The 20,870-nt window shown below is 42.7% G+C and overlaps 1 protein-coding gene across 6 annotated transcripts in view; it reads left to right on the top strand.

The window, feature by feature from the left end:
- The window catches only part of DPYD (dihydropyrimidine dehydrogenase), a 761,638-nt gene that overhangs the window by 162,208 nt on the left and 578,560 nt on the right, over positions 1 to 20,870 (top strand). The window contains exon 2 of one of the 6 annotated variants that reach the window (XM_084851881.1): positions 1,119 to 1,615. The exons of the other annotated variants lie outside the window; for them this stretch is intronic. The gene's annotated coding sequence lies outside the window, so the exon portion shown is untranslated. The remainder of the gene's footprint in view (positions 1 to 1,118; positions 1,616 to 20,870) is intronic. 6 annotated transcript variants of the gene reach the window in all.

The following is a 20,870-nucleotide window of genomic DNA, read 5'->3' as shown; positions in this document are numbered from 1 at the left end:
TACGTAGATTAATAGGGCAAAAATAAGGAACGCAAATGGCAGTGGCTGTAGCCGCCGCCATTTGCGTACGCGGTTTTTTTTTTAACCCACCCAGTCATGATAGGCTACGTAAAGATTTACGTAGCCTATCATGTCGTTTTTTTTTAAACCTAGTCATGATAGGCTACATAAATCTTTATGTAGCCTATCACGTCTTTCTTTTTCTTTCTTTCTTTTTTTCTTTTACAAGAGTAGAAATGGCGGTGGCGGCAGCCGGTCGGCAGACCAGCCGCCGGAGCCGCCGCCACCCGGAACATCCGCCCCAGGTGAGTCTTGTCCCGGGGGGGATCCGCAGGGGGGCCGGGGGGTGGCAGGCCATTCCACCACGGAGTTCGGGGGGCTGAATGCACTGGCATTCGGCCTCACCGAGATCCGTGGCGGAATTCTCTGACATCCCTGCCTCTAAAGTGCTTTGTCATTACTCTTTAAAATCTGAAGCACTCTGTTCATTGCCTAATCCCAACATAACTCTGACTGCAGTGGTACTAGACCATTTTTAGAATGATTGGTATGCTGGTCTTAAAAAGCATTTTGCTAGTCTCTCTGGCCGCAGTGCTGGAGCCATGTCCCTTCAGCACTGGTGAAATGTCATGCTGGGACTGGCAGAGTTGCCCCATCCTTCGTAGTGACCTTCCTGGTGCAGGAAGCCTTACGACCACAGTATTCACAACACATTAAAATAACTAAGTAGCTCGTTATTTGTTCCAGTGCCAACAAATGGGATCAGCGTATCTCTTATGTTTTAAGGAACACCATGAAAAATAGAAACTTGGATTATGATTATTACTGAACGCAAGTGCAGAATTCAGCATATTGAGAATCTCTGCCCTGAATATATTTATTGCTCTCTGTTGAACAGATGATCTGAATACCAAACGGATGGCCTGCTGTGTATCGTGGGTATACGTGCAGTTCCCAGCTTCAGGCTAGCAGCCAAAGGCTGCTTAAATGCTGTTGACATTAATGGGATTACAGTCAGGATGGGCAAAGCCCCCCACTCAGCCAGCCTGATTTGGAATGAGTCAGATTAAAATGGATTATTTTAAAATTATTTTGAAATAGTTTGTTCTTTATTTCAGATACACTCGCTGCTGCTTTCCTCTTATGATGAAGCCATAAGAGGAATGATGGGGGTTAGAGACCTCCCAATGACCACCTCTTGTGATCCTTCTGCTCATTTCTTCTCTCTCCCAAATTTACCTGGTGGTGGCAGTGGGGAGAGTTTATGATAGGGCTTCTGTTATGCCCTGCATCAGCCTTCAGAAACCTGGTGCCCTCCAGAAGTTTTGGACAACGACTCCCAGTATATGTGACCACTGGCTATGCTGGATGGGGCTGATAGAATTGCAATCAAAAACATCTGGAGGGTTGGGGAAGGATGCCCTTGAATTTTGCCCTGAGCAGAAGCCCAAATCAACGTGGGAATGAATGGCAGGAACATTTTCCATGGCCTCAGGGCATAGTTTGAAGGCACATGATGCAGCAGCCTTGCTGAAGCTAAGAAGATCTGGTCAGTGCCTGGATGACAGACTCTGCTTGAGTTCCATGGAAGAAAAGTGGGATAGGAATGCATTAGGTAAATGAGCAAGCATCCTTAGATGCTGTTACAAGGAGTGCTACATAATCCGGGGTAGCTAAGAGTCACTGGATGTGGTTTCCATGGCTTCTTGTGGCACTGGATGCTGCTGCGATTGCTAGAAAGTTCTAGAAAAGTTTTAGCTCTGCTCAGAATGGACTTCTTTTGACTCTTGACCACATCACCTCCTGTAAGTAAAAGGACAACATGTGCCCATGCCTAAATTCTAGAGGGCTCTATGCCTGATTCAACATGAGGTGTGTGTGTGTGTGTGTGTGTGTGTGAAACTAAAATAATTAGCATTTTGAAACCACCAACACCCCCATTATGGAGTTCAGCACCATGACTAAATTTAAGCAGCCTAACAGCACTCAGATATGTATCCAGAAGCTTCCATATTAATAGCTCTATTAATACTTAATTATTAACTAATACCCCTTCATGGATCACTGCCTTGTTGTGGCGAAGGGGCTTGTGTAACTCAGTGAAGCCATAAGCTATGCCGTGCAGGGCCACCCAAGACGGACAAGTCATGGTGCAGAATTCTGACAAAATGTAGTCCACTGGAGAAGGAAATGGCAACCCACTCCAGTATTCTTGCCAAGGTAAGCTGGAGGTGGTCAAACATGAGATGGCAAGATTGAATATCGACATCTTGGGAATCAGCGAACTAAAATGGACAAGCATGGGCGAACTTTAATTCAGGTGACCATTATATCTACTACTGTGGGCAAGAATCCCTTAGAAGAAATGGAGTAGCACTCAGTCAACAAAAGGGTGGGAAAAGCAGTACTGGGGTACAATCTTAAAAATGATTTGCCTTGGATTCTCAGTACGAATCCAAGGCAAACCATTCAATATCACAGTAATTCAAGTCTATGCCCCAACCCCTGAGTCCAAAGAAGCTGAGGTTGATCGGTTCTATGAAGACCTACAACACCTTCCAGAACTAACACCAAAAAAAGATGTCTTCTTCATCATAGGGGATTGGAATGCTAAAGTAGGAAGTCAAGAAATCACCGGCATAACAGGCAAGTATGGCCTTGGTGTATAAAATGAAGCAGGACAAAGGCTAATAGAGTTTTGCCAAGAGAACACGCTGATCATAGCAAACCCCCTTTTCCAGCAGCACAAGGGGCGACTCTACACATGGACATTACCAGATGGTCAATATCGAAATCAGATGGATTATGTCCTTTGCAGCCAAAGATGGAGAAGCTCTATACAGTCAGTCAAAACAAGACCTGGAGCTGACTGTGGCTCAGATCATGAGCTTCTTGTTGCAAAATTTCAGCTTAAATTGAAGAACGTAGGGAAAACCACTAAACCATTCAGGTATGACCTAAATCATATCCCTTATGAATATACAGTGGAAGTGACGAATAGATTTAAGGGATTAGACCTGATAGACAGAGTGCCTGAGGAACTATGGACGGAGGTCCGTAACATTGTTCAGGAGGCAGCAACTCAATCCATCCCAAAGAAAAAGAAATGCAAGAAAGCCAAATGGCTGTCTGATGAGGCTTTACAAGTAGCTGAGGAAAGAAGGGAAGCGAAAAGCAAGGGAGAAAGGGGAAGATATACGCAACTGAATGCTGATTTCCAGAGAATAGCAAGGACAGACAAGAAGGCCTTCTTAAATAAACAATGCAAAGAAATCGAGGAAAACAACAGAATGGGAAAGACTAGAGATCTTTTCAAGAAAATCAGAAATATCAAGGGAACATTTTGTGCAAAGATGGGCATGATAAAGGACCAAGAAGGCAGGGACCTCACAGAAGCAGATGAGATTAGGAAGAGGTGGAAAGAATACACAGAAGAACTATACAGGAAAGATCTGAATGTCCCTGATAGCCATGATAGTGCGGTCACTGAACTTGAGCCAGACATCCTAGAGAGTGAAGTCAAGTGGGCCTTAGGAAGCATTACTAACAACAAAGCTAGCAGAGATGACAGTATTCCAGCTGAGTTATTTAAGATCCTAAAAGATGATGCTGTTAAAGTGCTGCACTCAATATGCCAACAAATTTGGAACACTCAACAATGGCCACAAGACTGGAAAAGGTCAGTTTACATTCCAATTCCAAAGAAGGGCAAAGCCAAAGAGTCTTCAAACTACCGTACAATTGCGCTCATTTCACATGCCAGCAAGGTTATGCTCAAAATCCTACAAGCTAGGCTTCAGCATTATGTGAACCGAGAACTACCGGAAGTACAAGCTGGGTTTCGAAGAGGCAGAGGAACTAGAGATCAAATCGCCAACATTCGCTGGATCATGGAGAAAGCAAGAGAATTCCAGAAAAATGTCTATTTCTGCTTCATTGACTACGCTAAAGCCTTTGATTGTGTGGATCACAACAAACTGTGGCAAATTCTTAAAGAGATGGGAGTACCAGACCACCTTACCTGTCTCCTTAGAAACCTGTACGAGGGTCAAGAAGCAACAGTAAGAACCGGACATGAAACAATCGATTGGTTCAAAACTGGGAAAGGAGTACGACAAGGCTGTATATTGTCGCCCTGCTTATTTAACTTATATGCAGAGTACATCATGAGAAATGCCAGGTTGGATGTAGGGATGTACGAAAGTCACTTACCTGGTCCCGCAGCTTGCTTCGCGGTGGGGGGGAGGTGCTTCGGTTCTCCCCCCGAAGTTCAGGCCAGGGGCGGAGGCGCCCCGCCTTGCTGAAATTCAGCCCGGGGGGGGAGGCGCTCCGCCTCGCCTGGACGAAATTCAGGCCGGGGAGAAGCGCCCCGTCTCCTTGGCTGCGAAATAAAAAAGTGAATTTAAAAACAAACAAACCACACCCGTGATAGGCTACGTAACGATTTACGTAGCCTATCACGGCTAGATTTCCAAAGTCAGCCGTGATAGGCTACGTAAATCACGTGTGTGTGTGTGTTTTTTTTAATTCACTTTGTAATGGCTGCAGCGGCAGCCGGTTGGAAAACCGGCCCCCGCCCCCGCCCCTGCCGAAACGCCGCCGGGACCCGCCGCTGAGAGGGACATTCGAGGGAGGTAAGTCCCATCCCGGGGGGGGTGGCGGAGAATTTTACCGCCAGTTTCGGGGGCCCGAATGCGTTGGCATTCGGCCTCCCCGAGATTTGTGGAGAAATTCTCTGTCATCCCTAGTTGGATGAGTCACAGGTCGGAATTAAGATTGCCGGGAGAATTATCAACAACCGCAGTTACGCAGACGATACCACCCTAATGGCAGAAAGCGAACAGGATCCAAAGATCCTCTTGTTGAGGGTGAAAGTGGAGAGTGCAAAAGCTGGTTTGAAACTCAACATTAAAAAAACGAAGATCATGGCATCTGGCCCCATCACTTCCTGGCATATAGAAGGGGAAGAAATGGAAGCAGTGACAGATTTTACTTTCTTGGGCTCCAAGATCACCGCAGACGGTGACTGTAGCCATGAAATTAAAAGACACTTGCTCCTTGGGAGGAAAGCTATGGCAAACCTAGACAGCATAGTAAGAAGCAGAGACATCACCTTGCCGACAAAGGTTCGTCTAATCAAAGCTATGGTTTTCCCAGTAGGAATGTATGGCTGTGAGAGCTGGACTATAAGGAAGGCTGAGCGCCGAAGAATCGATGCTTTCGAACTGTGGTGCTGGAGAAGACTCTTACGAGTCCTCTGGACTGCAAGGAGGTCAAATCAGTCAATCCTAAAGGAAATCAACCCTGAGTGCTCATTGGAAGGACAGATACTGAAGCTGAAGCTCAAATATTTTGGCCACCTAATGCGAAGAGAAAACTCCCTGGAAAAGACCCTGATGCTGGGAAAGATTGAAGGCAAAAGGAGAAGGGGACAGCAGAGGATGAGATGGCTAGATAGCATCACCGATGCAATGAATATGAACCTGAGCACACTCCGGGAGAGAGCGGAGGACAGGAAGGCCTGGCGTACTATGGTCCATGGGGTCACAAAGGGTCGGACACGACTGAACGACTGAACAACAACAAATAATCAATATTCTCAAACAACTTCTTTTTAGGAAGCTTGAAGTCTGCAACATCAGTGTGTGTGTGTGTGTGTGTGTGTTTTGATGTGCAAGGAGGTTTCTTTCTTTACGCATGTACTATCTTCTGAACCAAGTAGATGCTAAGTTTGATAGAATTTATGTTGGTTTTTTAGTCAATGTTCATTCACCAGATTGCCCAACTTTGAAAGCATAAAAATGAACATTGTTAAAGCGTAATTACTTGTCAAAGGGAGGTTTTTTAAAACAAACAAACCCCAAACCAAAAATGTCACCATGGGATTCTCTCTCCCCACATTCTCCTTCTCTGTGTCTCACTTAATTTATATCTCACTCCTGAACTTGTTAGATAAAACAAAAGTTTATTAAACTTCTCAGTCCTAAAGAAGCCTTTAATGCTGAGTTTCTTTTAAAAAGTTATGTAGAAATCAATGTTATTAGGTGCAGTATGTGCTAGGTATGAAATAATAGAACAGAAATAGTACTGTATGTTTAAACCATTTGGTGATGATTAAAGCATTTCAGAAAATATCTTTGTTCAAATAGTATCTGAAAGCCTGTTCAGTGCTATTACTGAGAAATGCAGCCATTTGGGTGACCCTTCCAATTTTTCAAAGCCTCATTTCCAGCTGCAAGTGAATCACTTGATCAGTGCTCTCTCCCTCTTCCTGTTTCCCTTCCCATATGAAAGCATATATTCCTTATTACATTTGAATATAATGCAAACTTTTAATCATGTTAATACTTTAGTATTATAATGTTTGATTCTGGAATTCTCCTATTGCAGGTATTTTGTGTTGTTCATGTTTGTTTTGGCCTGCATTTTTATTATGTTAAATATATTTTGCTTAAGAATGAGCTTAGTAATATTCTTAAACAAAACTGGTAGCCTGCCTTGACTATCCTGTAGAAAGGAGTAGTTGAATTAATTAATTCATTAATTAGTAAGTAGTTTACTAAAGCCATCATTTGGCATCTGATGCTCCAGGCAAAACCAGTACAATATGTTGTCCCAGGCTTGCTCTTGGAACTAGGTCCTGGAAAAACGATTCCCATGGCTAGTAAGTCATCTAATGCAATCTCTCTCTTCAGTTCACTGAATCCAGGTGGGGTAATTTTCCCCCCCTTCTCATTCCATTGGCCATGACATTAAGCCACTGACACCTTTAGTAATTCCCCCACCCTTCTCTCTCTCTCTCTCTCTCTCTCTCTCTCTCTCTCTCTCGTTCAGTCTCAGTTCCAATTCTTATCTGGACCCAGGTTCCAGATGTGCCTTACCAAGTGTCATCTGTGGGTTGGATCCATATTAAGTTAGTTGCACTTAGGCCCCATTGAAATCAGTGTGAAACGTCAGCCATGATTAACTTAAATCCCATTGATATAAGTGGGAACTAAGTGAAACCAACTTCTCAATCCTGCCTAATGTCTGTTCTGTAATATCTGAAGGGCATTTGTGTGTTTTAAAAGGCAAGGTGAACAGGCTTTCTGGCATTTAAGACCATGTCTGTTCCTGGAGATATGTGTTCAGACACACAACTGCCCATCAAACCTCACAAAAAGAAGATGTTGACCTACAGTGTAAATGGAGAGGCTTAACCATCATATGTGAGGTGGCTTTTAGCCATGCACCAATTCTTCAGACATAGGTTGGCCATGTGTCCAACTTTACAGAGTGAAGTCCTCTATTTGAAAAGTTGTTAGAGGAGAATTCTGTGTTTGAAGGCGTTCTCTGTTTGAAGGGCTGTCTCTTACAAGATTGGTTTAAATATAATGATTCATAAAAATGGAGAGTAGGGGCCTGGAAGTTGCCCCTCAACAGGTAAAAAGATCACCTAGTCATAGTCCCTCCCACTATGGTAAGATGTATTGTAATTCTATTTAAATTATAGAATTTATTTCCACATTTGCATATATATACAGTCAGGGCCAGAAATATTGGAACAAGAATAACTGTTTTGGCAGTTGGCCTCTGTACACCACCACATTGAAGTTGAAAGGAAATACACCCAGATGGGAGCGAAGTCATGACTTTCAGGTATAATTCAAGGGGTTTGACAAAGGTGGGGCACTAACCAATCAGGAAGGACAGCCAGTGGCATACCCCGCCCCCATCATTGGTGGCCCATAAGTAGTGGAACAAACCAACATCATTTCAAACTTAAGGATCACCTTTAATACCTGGATGAAAACCCTTTGCAGTCAATGACTGCCTGAAGACTGGAACCCATGGACATGACCAAATGCTGAGTTTCCTCCTTTGAGATGCTTCACCAGGCCTTTACTGCAGCTGCCTTCAGCAGCTGCTTGTTTGTGGCTCTTTCTGCCTTCAGCCCTGTCTTCAGTAAGTGAAAAGCATGCTCTATTGGGTTGAGATCAGGTGACTGACTTGGCCATTGAAGAGCATCCCACTTCTTTGCCTTGAGAAACTCTTGGGTAGCTTTTGCTGTATGTCTTGGGTCATTATCCATCTGCAATATGAAACTGCAAATCAGTTTGGCAAACTGCAAATCAGTTTGGCAGCATTTGGCTGAATCTGAGCAGAAAGTGTAGCCCTATACACTTCAGAATTCATCCTGCTGCTTTGATCAGCAGTCAGGTCATCAATAAACACCAGTGACCCGGTTCCATTGGCAGCCATACATGCCCATGCCATAACACTGCCTCCACCATGTTTGACAGATTATGTGGTATGCTTTGGATCATGAGCTGTTCCTTTCTTTCTCCATACTTTTCTCTTCCCATCATTCTGGTACAAGTTAATCTTGGTTTCATCAGTCCAAAGAATCTTATTCCAGAACTGGGCAGGCTTTTTTAGGTGTTTGCTGGCAAAAGCTAATCTGGCCTTTCTGTTCTTGAGCGTTCCCAGTGGTTTGCACCTTGTTCTGAAGCTCTGTATTTACATTCGTAAAGCTGTCTCTTCACTGCAGATGTTGACAATGACATGCCTACCTCCTCAAGAGTGTTCTTGACCTGGCTAGATGTTGTGAAAGGGTTCCTCTTCACCATGAGCAGAATTCTGCGGTCATCCACTTTAGTGGTCTTCCATGGTCTTCCAGGCCTTTTGCTGTTGCTGAGCTTGCCAGTTAATTCCTTCCTTTTCAGGATGTTCCAAACTGTTGTATTGGCCACTCCCACTGTTTTTGCTATCTCTCTGATGGGTTTATTTTGTTTCCTCAGCCTACTGATGGCCTCCTCACTCACATGGCCACTCTTTGGACCTCATGTTGGGAGTTCCAGTGAACAGCTACCAAATGCAAATGTAACACTCAGAACCACCTCCAGGCCTTTCATCTGCTTGATTGGTCATGGGGCACCCTGGAAACAGGCCACACCTGGCCATGCAGCTGCTTGTCAGCCATTTGTTCCATTACTTATGGGCCACCAATGATGGGAGGGGGGGTGTATGCTGCTGGCTGTACTTCCTGAATGGTTAGTGCCCCACTTTTATCAAGCCCATTGAATTACAGCTGAAAGTCCTGACTTCGCTCCCATCTGGGTGTGTTTCCTTTCAACTTCCATGTGGTGGTATACAGAGGCCAACTGCCAAAACAGTTATCCTTGTTCCAATATTTCTGGCCCTGACATCCATCCATCCATCCACCTACCTACCTACATACATACATACCTACATACCTACCTACCTATGTTTATGCAAATGTTATTCAAATCTGTGACCTCTTTTGTCTCTTTTATGGGGATGCATTTCCTCTTTTTTGGCAGTATATGTGTAGCCACCCCACTCAGACTTGTTCCCCATTTTCAGTCTTATGATCTTTGTCTTCTTCTTTCTGCCTCCCTGTGACATCAGACATCAGATCCCATCTTGTATGTACAAACTTATTCAGTAAGTGCAGTGAGCAAGGAATCCTAACTTGAAGAATGATATTGTGGCACCATGGCTTCCATTTATTTCCTATGTTGAAGCTCTTCAAACATTTGATAAAATTCCAGCCAGGTTTTTTTTTTTTCTGATTAAGACACACATATAAACAAAATAGCATACATTCAAACCTGCTCCTTTTATATGTTGTGTAACTTATATTTTTACTTTCATTAGGTATTGAGCTCCTACTTAGGCTGTTTTACTGTAGTTAATGTTCCATAAGTACATTAGTTATAAATTAAAATGTATAATTAGTGAATTCCTTTGTTTCTTTAGTGATTTTGATTTATTATTATGTACGTTCATCTTTTTGTTGCCTTTATTTTAACTTTATTTTGAAATAAAATAAAATTTCATAATAAAAAAGATCCCATATTGTCCCCTCAGACTTTCCATCTCTGCCTTCCATGTGCCTTTGCAGCAGAAATAATAATAATAATAATAACAATAATAACAATAATCAATAATAATTAATAATAATTTGTATACCACCTAAAGCCAAGGCTGTCTGGTTGGTTCACAACAATTCACAAAAAAATACAAAATTAAAACATAATGCAATATAATAAAACATGGTCTAAAAATTTTAAGGTACAAAATTAAAAACATTAATTCATTCATTTATTTCATTTCTACGCTGCCCAATAGCTGAAGCTCTCTGGGCAGTTTACAACAATTAAATAGCTAAAAACAATTTCAGTACACAATTTCAATAGCAGACCAGTTCAAGGCAGCTGACATAAGTGCCCCATCATATGCCATTAAATGCCGTTAAATCCTTGGGAGTAGAGGGCAATCTTAACCTGATGTTGGAAAGATGACAGTGTTGGTGCCAGGAGGGCCTCAGTGGGGGGCTCATTCCAAAGTTGGGGGGCCACCACTGAGAAGGCCCTCTCCTTTGTTGCCAAAGTCCAAGCTGCACTTGGAGGGAAGCCCCAGATGTTGATCGTAGTGTCCTGGTAGGCTCATATCAGGAGAGGAGTTCCATTAGGTATTGCAGTTCCAAGCCATGTAAGGCTTTAAAGGTTAAAACCTGCACCTTGAATCGGTCTTGGAAACATACAGGCAGCCAATGTAAGCAGGCCAGAATTAATCTTATGTGCTCAGTCCCAGTTATTAATCTGACTGCAGCATTTTGCACAAACTGCAGCTTCTGAACAGTCTTCAAGGGCAGCCCCACATAGAGTGCATTGCAGTAATCTAATTTAGAGATTACCAGAGCATAAATTACTGAAACCAGGTTATCCCTGTACATTACCAAAAGAACTTTTGTCATTGGGAACATGAAACAGAGCCTTTTCTGTGGCAGCACCCAGATTCTGGAATTCCCTTCCAAAGGAGGAGAGAATATGCCTAAATACTAATCCTTGATGGTATTTAGGCAAGCATTGAATTATTTATTTATTTGACTTATGAGTTGCCCTGTAGCTTAAGCTGTCAGGGCAATGTACATAATAAAAAGAAATACAATAAAACCAAACACATAACAAAAAGAATTAAAAAGAAATTAATAACGAATGTGTTATTATTCCATTTGGCTTTTAGTAATTTTTAACTGAAGGTTTTAACACTTTTCTGATTTTTAGGCTTCAGTTGTAATTTTTGTTGTTGGATTGTGCCTAATTCTGGGGCTCTTATTAGGGCTGACAGACATTTGTAACATGCATGTGTCAGTGAATCATCTCTCCTTGCATATCTTCAGATGCAATGCTATCTATCACTGGAGTCAGTTCACAAATTTAGGTATAGTATCCAAGTGACTGGGCATGCATATGTGAACCACATCCATGTGACTCTTGGTTTTGGAGCTGTAGAATTTTATTGTCTAGATAGAAAGAACTCTTATGACTTTGCTATCTTCAATTTTAATTTAGATACAGGAAATCTAGTGCATTCTATTGCTGTCTGTCCCCCCCCCTCTTTCCTAGAACAATAATGAGTGCATTAAACACCAGAATGCCCCAGGGTTCTGTACTGGGGGGCCTGTACAGTTCATCAGATTTCATGGTGTGTCAAAAAATCTCAGAGTCCTGCTTCTCATACTAAATATTTGCATTCCAATTGGTCACAGGTGGCGACAGCACAAGGCTCTGTAATCTGAGGCATAATGTCTGCAAGATTCTTTGGTGAAGCTAGTTGTTGCTTTGCCATGTTGAGTGTATGGGTTAAAATGAAATATTTACATATTATAAACTTGGTTTCCAAAGGAGTTCACAGCTTTCTTTATCTGCTCTGTACTGACCCCTGCAGTTTGTCTTGCGTTATGTATATTGCTGCATTGGAAAGCCTTTTCAGTCTTGGCTTTTTGCATAATTTTCTTTTTCAGGAAGAAAAGCAAAGCTAGAATAATCCCCTTTAACACCAGCACAAATGTCAGAGCATGCAAGGAAATGCCATCTATTTCTGATTTTCATCATATTGTAAAAAGAGATGTATTCCTTCCTTAAGTGTAATGATTCTTAAGTGACAAAAATTCTGGGGGCAAAAGATGTATTCGTTTTGATTTATACTTTCACTCAGTAATGAGTTAGTTTTGCGAGTGTCTCCTGGTGCGTGTTCACGCTGTGCATATCATGATTCTGCCTTTCGAAATAAATTGAAAGCTCCGCCTGTCATTTCTCAAACAAATACCTTTAGAACTATCCTGTGTTCAAATGTCCCACATGTTGGTATCTTCTCCTTTTGAAGACAGTAGCATTCCACTCTGGTCAGCTGAGTTTAAAATTAGGTTATTTGGAGGCTATTAAGATCAGTTCTGCAAATTGCTGCATGGATCCTCCCTCCCCCCAATTGCACAGGCACACGCTAAAAGTTTCGAGTAGTTGTGTTTAAAGAAGCTCTATTCTGCTTTGTTCAGACCTCCTCTGGAGTACTGCATCCATTTCTGGCACCACAATTTAAGAAGCATATGGACAAACTGGAACATATCCAGAGGAGGGTGAACATGATAGTGAGGAGCTTGGTGCCCAAGTCCTGTGAGGAAAGTTTGAAGGAGTTGGGTATCCTGGAGAAGAGATGCTTAAAACGCAATATGACACCCATCTTCAAATATTTGAAGGGCTGTAACTAGGGATGTACATATTTTTTTAAAAAATCTATTCCATCTGTGTTTTGTGGAATGTCAGACATCTTTCATTACATCATCTGGACATTGACTAGGGATGTACGAATCCCTTACCTTGCCATCCGGGGGGGGTGGTCTGCCATGGGGGGATGTGATCAGTTCCTCCCCCCGGAATCCTTGCCAGCCAGCTCCGCTCTGTGTTGACTCCGCGGAGCTGCGGGCCAGCTCCAAAGCCCCAGCGATACGGACGCCATTGCCATATCGCTGGCTGGACTGACAGACTGCGGACGCAAATGGCGTCCGGTGTAGCCGACGCCATTTGCATCCCTGTTTTTTCACGCAATAGGCTATGTAAAGATTTATGTAACCTATCATGTCAAAGAGCAGGGACGCAAATGGTGTAGCAGATGCCATTTGCGCCCGCGGTCCGTCAGTCCAGCCAACGATATGGCAATGGCAGCCATATCGCTGGGGCTTCGGAGCCAGCGGCAGGCAGGATCCGGCCGGCGAGGGACTTCGCAGGGAGATGGAGGTAGGAGATCTGATCCTCCACGGACTTCGGGGGGCTGGATTCAATAGAATCCGGCCTCATTGGGGTCCGTGGAGGATTTCTCCTACATCCCCAACATTGACAGAATCAATTTTTTTAAGGGATGTATAAGAATTTCATTCCACTTGTGCTAATGTGCATTAGCCACAAGTCCGCAGAATCCGTGCGACTTGGAAAAAGCCATTTTGCTGCAGAATTGGAAGGTTGGTTTCATAGAAAACCGAACTCATTTGAATCCATTGTGGATTTCTCCAACATCCCTAGCTGTCACATAGGTACTGGAGTAAATCTGTGTTCTGTTGCTCCATTGGGTAGGACCTGAACCAGTGGGTTCAAATCACAAGAAAAAGGATTTAGATTAAACATTAAGAAGGAACTCCTGACTATATGAGCTGTTCAGCAGTGGGACAGACTGCCTCAGAAGGTGCTGGCCTGTCCTTCATTAGAGGGTTTTTTTAAGTATAGGCTGGATGGCCACCTATTAAGGAATTCTGTAGTGGCGGATCTCCTGCATTGGTAGAGGTTTGGACTAGATTATCTTTGAGGTTCCTTCCTGCTCTATGATTCTTAAATTCACTTTAATAATCCAGGCCTTCAATGTAAATCTACATTCAGCTTAGATCTTTATAAGGGTTGTTTACAAACATATCATTTTGAGAGTGGCAGAGATAGTTTTGCTACTTCAGTGTGAGCTCTTCAAAAAAATATTTCACAGGTTTGGATGAGAATGGGGAAGATCTGCCTGTGTAGAGCTCTGATATCATGACTCCCCCCCCCCCAATTATCTGGAGCAGTTTTACAATCCTTCGTAAAATACTAGCAGGTTTTTAAAACATCAAGAGATTAATGGAAGCATTGGGACAGAACAGCTGAACCAGCATTCAGTTTGCAGATATCCATTTTTGTTGTGCACATGATGAAACTAGGCTCACACCACAGGTGAAGAAACCACTCTTCTTGCATTACTTTATCTTTCCCTTGAGTGATAGAACTTAAATTGTTCAATGCATACTCTGATATTTGTTCTTCATGTGTTTGATATGCAATATTTTCTTCTCCAAATGCCCTTACAGTCACAAAGTGAAGAAACTGAAAGTCTTCTGTGTGATTTGTGTGTGTGTGTGTGGGGGGGGAGGCATGTTGCTGTACTTCACGGGGGGGGGGCATTTTGAGTTAATTTGAACTTGTACCTCTGGATACACATTTAGGGTTATAGTAATAAAATATGAGGTAGCTGGTGATGCAAACAGACTGTAAACAGGTGGAAATGTATAGCTTCAATAAATTCTAGATATGCTTCATAATTGCACATTACCTTGATGTTTCAGAGTGATTTGAGGGAGAGAAGTAAAGAACATACACATCATTAAAATAATGAGTTCTGGATTTGTCCAGGAGCTGAGGTTTCAGTTTACCCTGTTCTCTTATTTCCCAAAGCTCGTTTAAGTTTTGTGAAACTGAATCTCTTTTGCCATCTCTTACACAGAAAATGACAGAACACTTGAAATTTGTTCATGGCACCAACAACTGTGCATGATTACCTTTGAACTGGCATCCTATAGAGCAAAAAAGGGGATTGATCCCCTCCGTTGCTGTTGTGAGTTTTGGCAGCCCCAGAACTGTGTATTTATAGGGATCTGTGGAAAGGTAATTGTCTTAAACCTTTTTTCTTTTCTGGGCAATGTGAAACAAGGCTTTAGCCAGGATGCAGGTGAAGGCTATTTGAGATCCTTTTACATGATTCAGCACAGAGATGAAGGGGAAGGCTTAAGACAGCTTGTGCACCACCAACCATTTTCAGTACCGTTTGATCAAAGGACAGTATATTTGCAAGGAGATGGTTTCCTTCAGGTTTCTTGTTCCAAGCATACGTTTTCTTTGAATGCTAGATGAGGTTAGTTACTAGTGCTAGGGCTTTTCTACATGAGGCATTTATTGTGTGCCTGTCAGTCCCTACTCATGGTTGTTTATGGGTTCTTTAGATGATGATGTGAACCTTCAGTTTCACTTCTGGGCCTAACCAGCACTTTTGGCTAGGGAAGTATGAAAGTCACTTACCTTTCGCGGATTATGTTGATGGGCGGGGGAGGCGTTCCATCCCTCCCCCCGGAATCCTCACTGGTGGGGGAGGTGCTCTGTTCCTCCCCCCTGGAATCCTCCGTGGCCGGCTGTGCTACATGGCAGCTCCACGGAGCAGCCGGCCAGGCCCAGCCAGGCCAGAGCCTTCCACAGCCGGATTTCCAGCCGCGGAGGGCTCTGGGGGAAAAAACAACAACAACCGCGTATGCAAATGGCGGCGGCTATGGCCGCCGCCATTTGCGTTCCTTAGTTGGGGCCGTCTTAGTCTACGTAAATATTTACGTAGACTAAGACGGCGAAAATAAGGGGAACGCAAAGACCGTAGCCGCCGCCATTTACGTATGCCTTTTTTTTTTTTACCCAGACGTTTTAGGCTACGTAAAAACTTATGTAGCCTATCACGTCTTTGTAAAAAAAACCACCTGCAAATGGCGGTGGTGGCAGCCGGTCGGAAGACCAGCTGCCGCTGCCAGAGCTGCCGCCGGAGCCGCCGCTGCCCGGAAGATCCGCCCCAGGCAAGTCAGGGGGTGGCAGGCCAGTCCGCCACAGATTGCGGGGGGCCGAATGTACTGGCATTCGGCCTCACCGTGATCCGTGGCGGAATTCTCTGCCATCCCTACTTTTGGCAAGTTTTTTTAGAGAGGGGAAATCATGAAAGGGAAAGAAAGAACCATTTCCTCTTGTGTATTTGCGCTATTCTGCTATACCACAGTGCCACCCAGAGGTTATGTAGCAGAAAACCTGGAAAGGGAACACCCCTTGTGTAGTGCTGGGGTCTCAGTTCTGTGACAAAACTGAAAGTAGATACAGCAGATTAACAGCTGATTAACAGCCTTGTGTAGAAAATATCCTCGTGGCTCCATTTTAGTTTTCCTTAGTCTTTGTATCTCTGAACAGGAACTTCAAAAATAAAAAGAACTACAGAGCTGTGGCATTGAAATATTGGGCATCCATTTCATTGTACAGAAGAAATAATCTGAAATAGGGTATGAATGTTGCATTCCTTGGGATTCTGATAGTCCAGAGTAAGGGAGAGACCTTTAAAATAAAGAAGGGCTTTTCAATTTTGCAGGGAAAGATCAGTGGTTGGGGGCTTTCTGTGCCCACCACACAGCCTGTGAGCACCTACTTGTTTTCTAAACAAATACCTTTAGAATATATCATGCAATTTCAGGGTGCCTCCAGAGTTACTGATGTAAAGCACACATGTGCACGCACGCGCACGCACACGCACACACCCTTCTTCTATTTTCCCTCCTTGGATTTTTGAAATTTTGAAGTATCAAGCTGGTTGTGATGGAGAATCAGAAATAACAGTCTTGTAGTATACCTTGAATATGATCAGATTGTGGGATTAATATGATTTCCTATGGCAATTTGCTCCATGGCCAAATCAATTGCTGAAAGAAATCTGTTTGATTCCAGTGAGGATTGGTGATTTCCCTATGGAATGACTTACACCTGAATATAAAGCAGGCAACCATCCATTTATCTTGCCGTTACATCCGTTCTGCAATCCTTCCTCTCCCAATCTCGCTCTACTAGAGCTGGAACAAAACTATATAGTAAAATAAGATTTAAACTAACATTGGTGCGTTGGTGAGATAAGGTTTTGGATGAGTTATGACACTTTGGGGATAGCAAATACTGACACCTTGGTATTTTTAACCCTTCTTGGTCCCGGGGGGAAAAAAATGAGCAAGATTAGTAAGGTGATGCTAATGCACCCATGTTTTGTTTGAATTGGGGCATAATATTTTTGAGAACTCATCAGGCACAATATACATATCTATATAACTCAAAGTCATACATCGGTCCATGTTAACAAAAACATTTGTCAATCTCTTACAGGTTTTATAGCCTTTGTGGGGGCAAGGTTGTGAGCTTTTTGCGAGTTTGACAATGAAATGTTACGACCGTTCTACCAAATGCTATATTTCAATCTCCTATTTTATAAACCATCATGTCTCTTTTGGGGGTGTGTTTCTCTTTTTTTTCTTGCAGAAAGTACTGAATAATTCTAATTGCTATGCGTGATGTCTAATAGTATCAAGGTGTCTGGGCTGGAGGAATGGAAAGGAAAAAAATAATGATACTGCAGTAAGGAAATCAGTCCTTTCCGGATTTTTAAACAATAAAACCTTACCAATGCTATTTTTATTTTACCTTTCTGCTATAGTAGGCTTTATTGCAGCTCACAATGGTGGTGAGTAGACTAAATGTGAGTACTAAATAATACTTTCTGGAAATGGGAAAAACTAGAAATGGGCAATTGCTGTTTGATGCATGCTGAAGAACAGTATATCCTTGTAAATAAGTTGTACAAGATGCAGGCGCTTTCTAGTGCAGGAATGTTTTGTGAAAGAAGTATCCCTCACTTCAAGAATCAAGTCCTTTAGGTGTTTCATTGACATTAAGATAACCGTACAACAGGTGTCCCAAATTCTGAAAAGATAATTTACACAGCATATGGGTCACAGAACATAAAAAAATAATTTCTTCTCTCCTAAGCAGGCTAGGAATGATGTCTTGATATAAGTCGAAAGTCTTATAACACTACTGGGAGAATAAGCCAGGTGAAAGAAGATTATTGTGTACTAGGAAAGCTATAATAAAAACTGTCAGTTCTGTCAACCCATTCTGTCTAAGGTCTATAGAGGATTACAAGGATATTGAACATCGTGTAACAGCTGTCTCCTCTGTGGAGGTGGCCACTTTCATGGTGAACATCACTGTGATGTTTTTAAAATGGCTGTTAGTTTTAGTGTGGTTTGAACCCCAGTGACTAGGTTTGGTTGGGGAAATCTTGTACGCAACAAATGAAAATTCGAAATAATATATAGAGATGACTAATAATAAACTGATAAATAATGTCTAGTGACAACTATAGGTTTAATGTGGTCATTACATGATGTGTACACATACATACATATGTCTGCAGTAGGCATACATATAACATTTACATCTGTAGGCCAGGGGCGTTGCTAGGTACTTAAACAATCCAGAGCACAGGCCCATAACACAGATTTGCATATATGTGGTGTGCACCGACAACCTCCCCCACACACTTTGACTCGGACCCCAACTCAGTGCTTTCGAAAATATCCCATTTCTGCTCAGACCAATTTGGTGTTGGTCCACTTTGGTTTGGTCCAGGGTTGGAAAACTGAGGCTTTGTACTTCCTGTTGATTATCATGGCAAATAAAAAACTCACACACACCACTATAACTTTTGCTCTTTGTCAGAAACGGATGATAGTTGCAGGCATAATCGCCCACTGAATGGGATTATGCCTGCCCAATATCAGAAAAATAAGTGCAGGGTTGTTTCTTCTTTTTTCTTTATATTCTGGTTTTCTTTTAAAAGGAACTGCTAATAACTTTTTTTCTTGTCAGAATTGGATGAAAATTTCAGAATTAGTTGTCCTATCTGTGGGGATCATGTCTGCAAAATGGTAGAATGATAGACACCAGGGGTTTTGTGCAAGAGCAGCCTTGACATTATCAGGGTCTCCAAAAGAGGACATCTCTGCATGTTCCTTTTTGACCATTTTTCAGAAAATTACAGATTGCCTAGAAGTGTCCCTAAGTAAGAAGTCAGCAAAATTTCAGAAGAATGGGTACATGTGGAAGGAGAGTTTTCCAATTCGGGGGTTGGGGATGATTGGTTTCCCCTTCCCTTCACCCTCCATCCCATTTTGTGTGTGTGGTAAATTTGTCTGAAAATGGCACAGGTCATACAGGTGTCCCCAGACAAGAAACCTGCAAGGTTTCAGAAGGATAAGAGCAGGGGCTAGGGAATTATGGCGCTTGAAATCCAGCTTAAGGCTTTTTTATAGTGAAGTGAAGTGAAGAAAACATGACAAAGTGAAGAAAATGTGACACCTTTCAAATACCTCGTGAAAACACACCTGTTCATCCATGCTTTCCCTAGGCTGTAAGTAAATTAATTATGCCGCTCCATTTTACTGGTTCTTGATTTTTACTGTAGCTGGAAGTGTTTTTAATGCTGTGTTTCGATGCTGTGTTTTAATGCTGTGTTTTTAATATTGTATCTTAATATTGTGAACCGCTGAGAGATTTTATTATATTCAGCGATATATATATGCCACAAATAAATTAATAAAGTGTGGTGGCATTGGAAAAATGACCATCTCATGGTCCCACCTTTCCCTTCCCCCAGAGCACAGTGATTGGGGCCCATGGTAAAATGTGAGCTACGATTAGAAGGTGGACCTGTCAGTCACTCAACCACTCTCCCTCCCTCTTCCTGCAGTGTTTAGAGAAACTAAACCAAAATATGTTATTTTGAGGCATAAAGTCCGCCTGATTCTGTTTGGGCTTCAGACTTTGTCAACTTCAATGCACATCCCACGCACACATTTAGAGAGAGCGCAGGACAGGAAGGCCTGGCGTGCTATGGTCCATGGGGTCATGAAGAGTCGGACACGACTGAATGACTGAACAACAACAACAACGTTATCAGTGAAATAAAGAGTGCTTCTGAGCATATGCAGAATTCTTTTCTTTCACTACTGATAACTAACAGCCTCCCATTCTCCATTCTTTTTCCCTCCACACAACAATCCCTCCTCATTCTTCCATCCTCCAGCAACTATTCATAAAAACAGATTTGGGGGAGGGCAACTCTCCTCTACCTCCTCCTTGTTATATGCAAGCTCTCATTATCTCCTACCCCCCATAACTTAATTTGTGCAAAGACTTCACCAGGATTCAGGTGAGGAATCTGTTTTCAGAACTAAGACAAAGCCCCAGCACTTCCTGGATCATGACATCACATAGTCCTAACCCTCTTTTTGGTTTAATTTGCTGCGTGCAGCTATATGGGAGAAATTAAAGTGGAGGGGGAAAAAGAAGTTTGTGGAGGCTGATTAAATCTTGTGCTGTGCTAAAGCTACTGAACTTCTGCAGAAGCCAAAGGTTCCAGTTTGGGGTAGTGAAATCAGATGCTGTGTAAAGTACCAGTATTTCACAGGGAGCTCTTCCTGCCCTTCTCCCTCCTGCTTCACAATTTCATTGCAAGCAAGCTCCCAGCAGTGTGGATGTAAGAGGAGAAAAGTAAGGAGAGAGAAAGAACAATGAGCAGACCAATGAAGGAAAGGTGGCAGTCTCTCTAGTTTAAAAGGCTGGTGCCTTCATGCTACACACTCTGTTGCTCTGCTATGGGAGTGAGTCCTAAAGTCTCCTAGTAACTGTAAGGTTACTGAGCCAGAGGGAAGAAGCAGGCTTGTAATAAGGCAGATTATGGCTTTGGGGCTCTAACAATTGGGGGCACAACTCAAAAGTTCTGGGACACATGCCTAAGTATGCTGTTATATAACAATGTCCATGCTATAGGTATTGATATATATGTAATTGGACTAATAGAAAAAGGTTTCCAGGAAGTTTCCCACCTAGATACTCCTTAGCTTTAGAAAGGTGTGCCTGCCTGCCTGCCTGCCTGCCTGCCTGCCTGCCTGCCTGCCTGCCTGCCTGCCTGCCTATCTATCTATCTATCTATCTATCTATCTATCTATCATCTATGTAGTACATTATTTTTTGCTTTTCTCCCATCATGGACTTCAAGGAAGTGTATATAGGGATGTCCATGAGGTTTCCCATCCAGGGACTACTGAGCTTTAAAAAGATGGCTGCATCATGTGCCCTCAGAACACATGCCTTGAGGTGTAT

The sequence above is a fragment of the Heloderma suspectum genome, chromosome 4 (genome assembly GCF_057233095.1).
Source record: "Heloderma suspectum isolate Gila_16-S chromosome 4, 16-S_ref, whole genome shotgun sequence".
Lineage (NCBI taxonomy): Eukaryota > Metazoa > Chordata > Lepidosauria > Squamata > Helodermatidae > Heloderma > Heloderma suspectum.
Note: the sequence above shows the minus strand (reverse complement) of the source record. Positions and strands in the feature narration are given on the sequence as shown.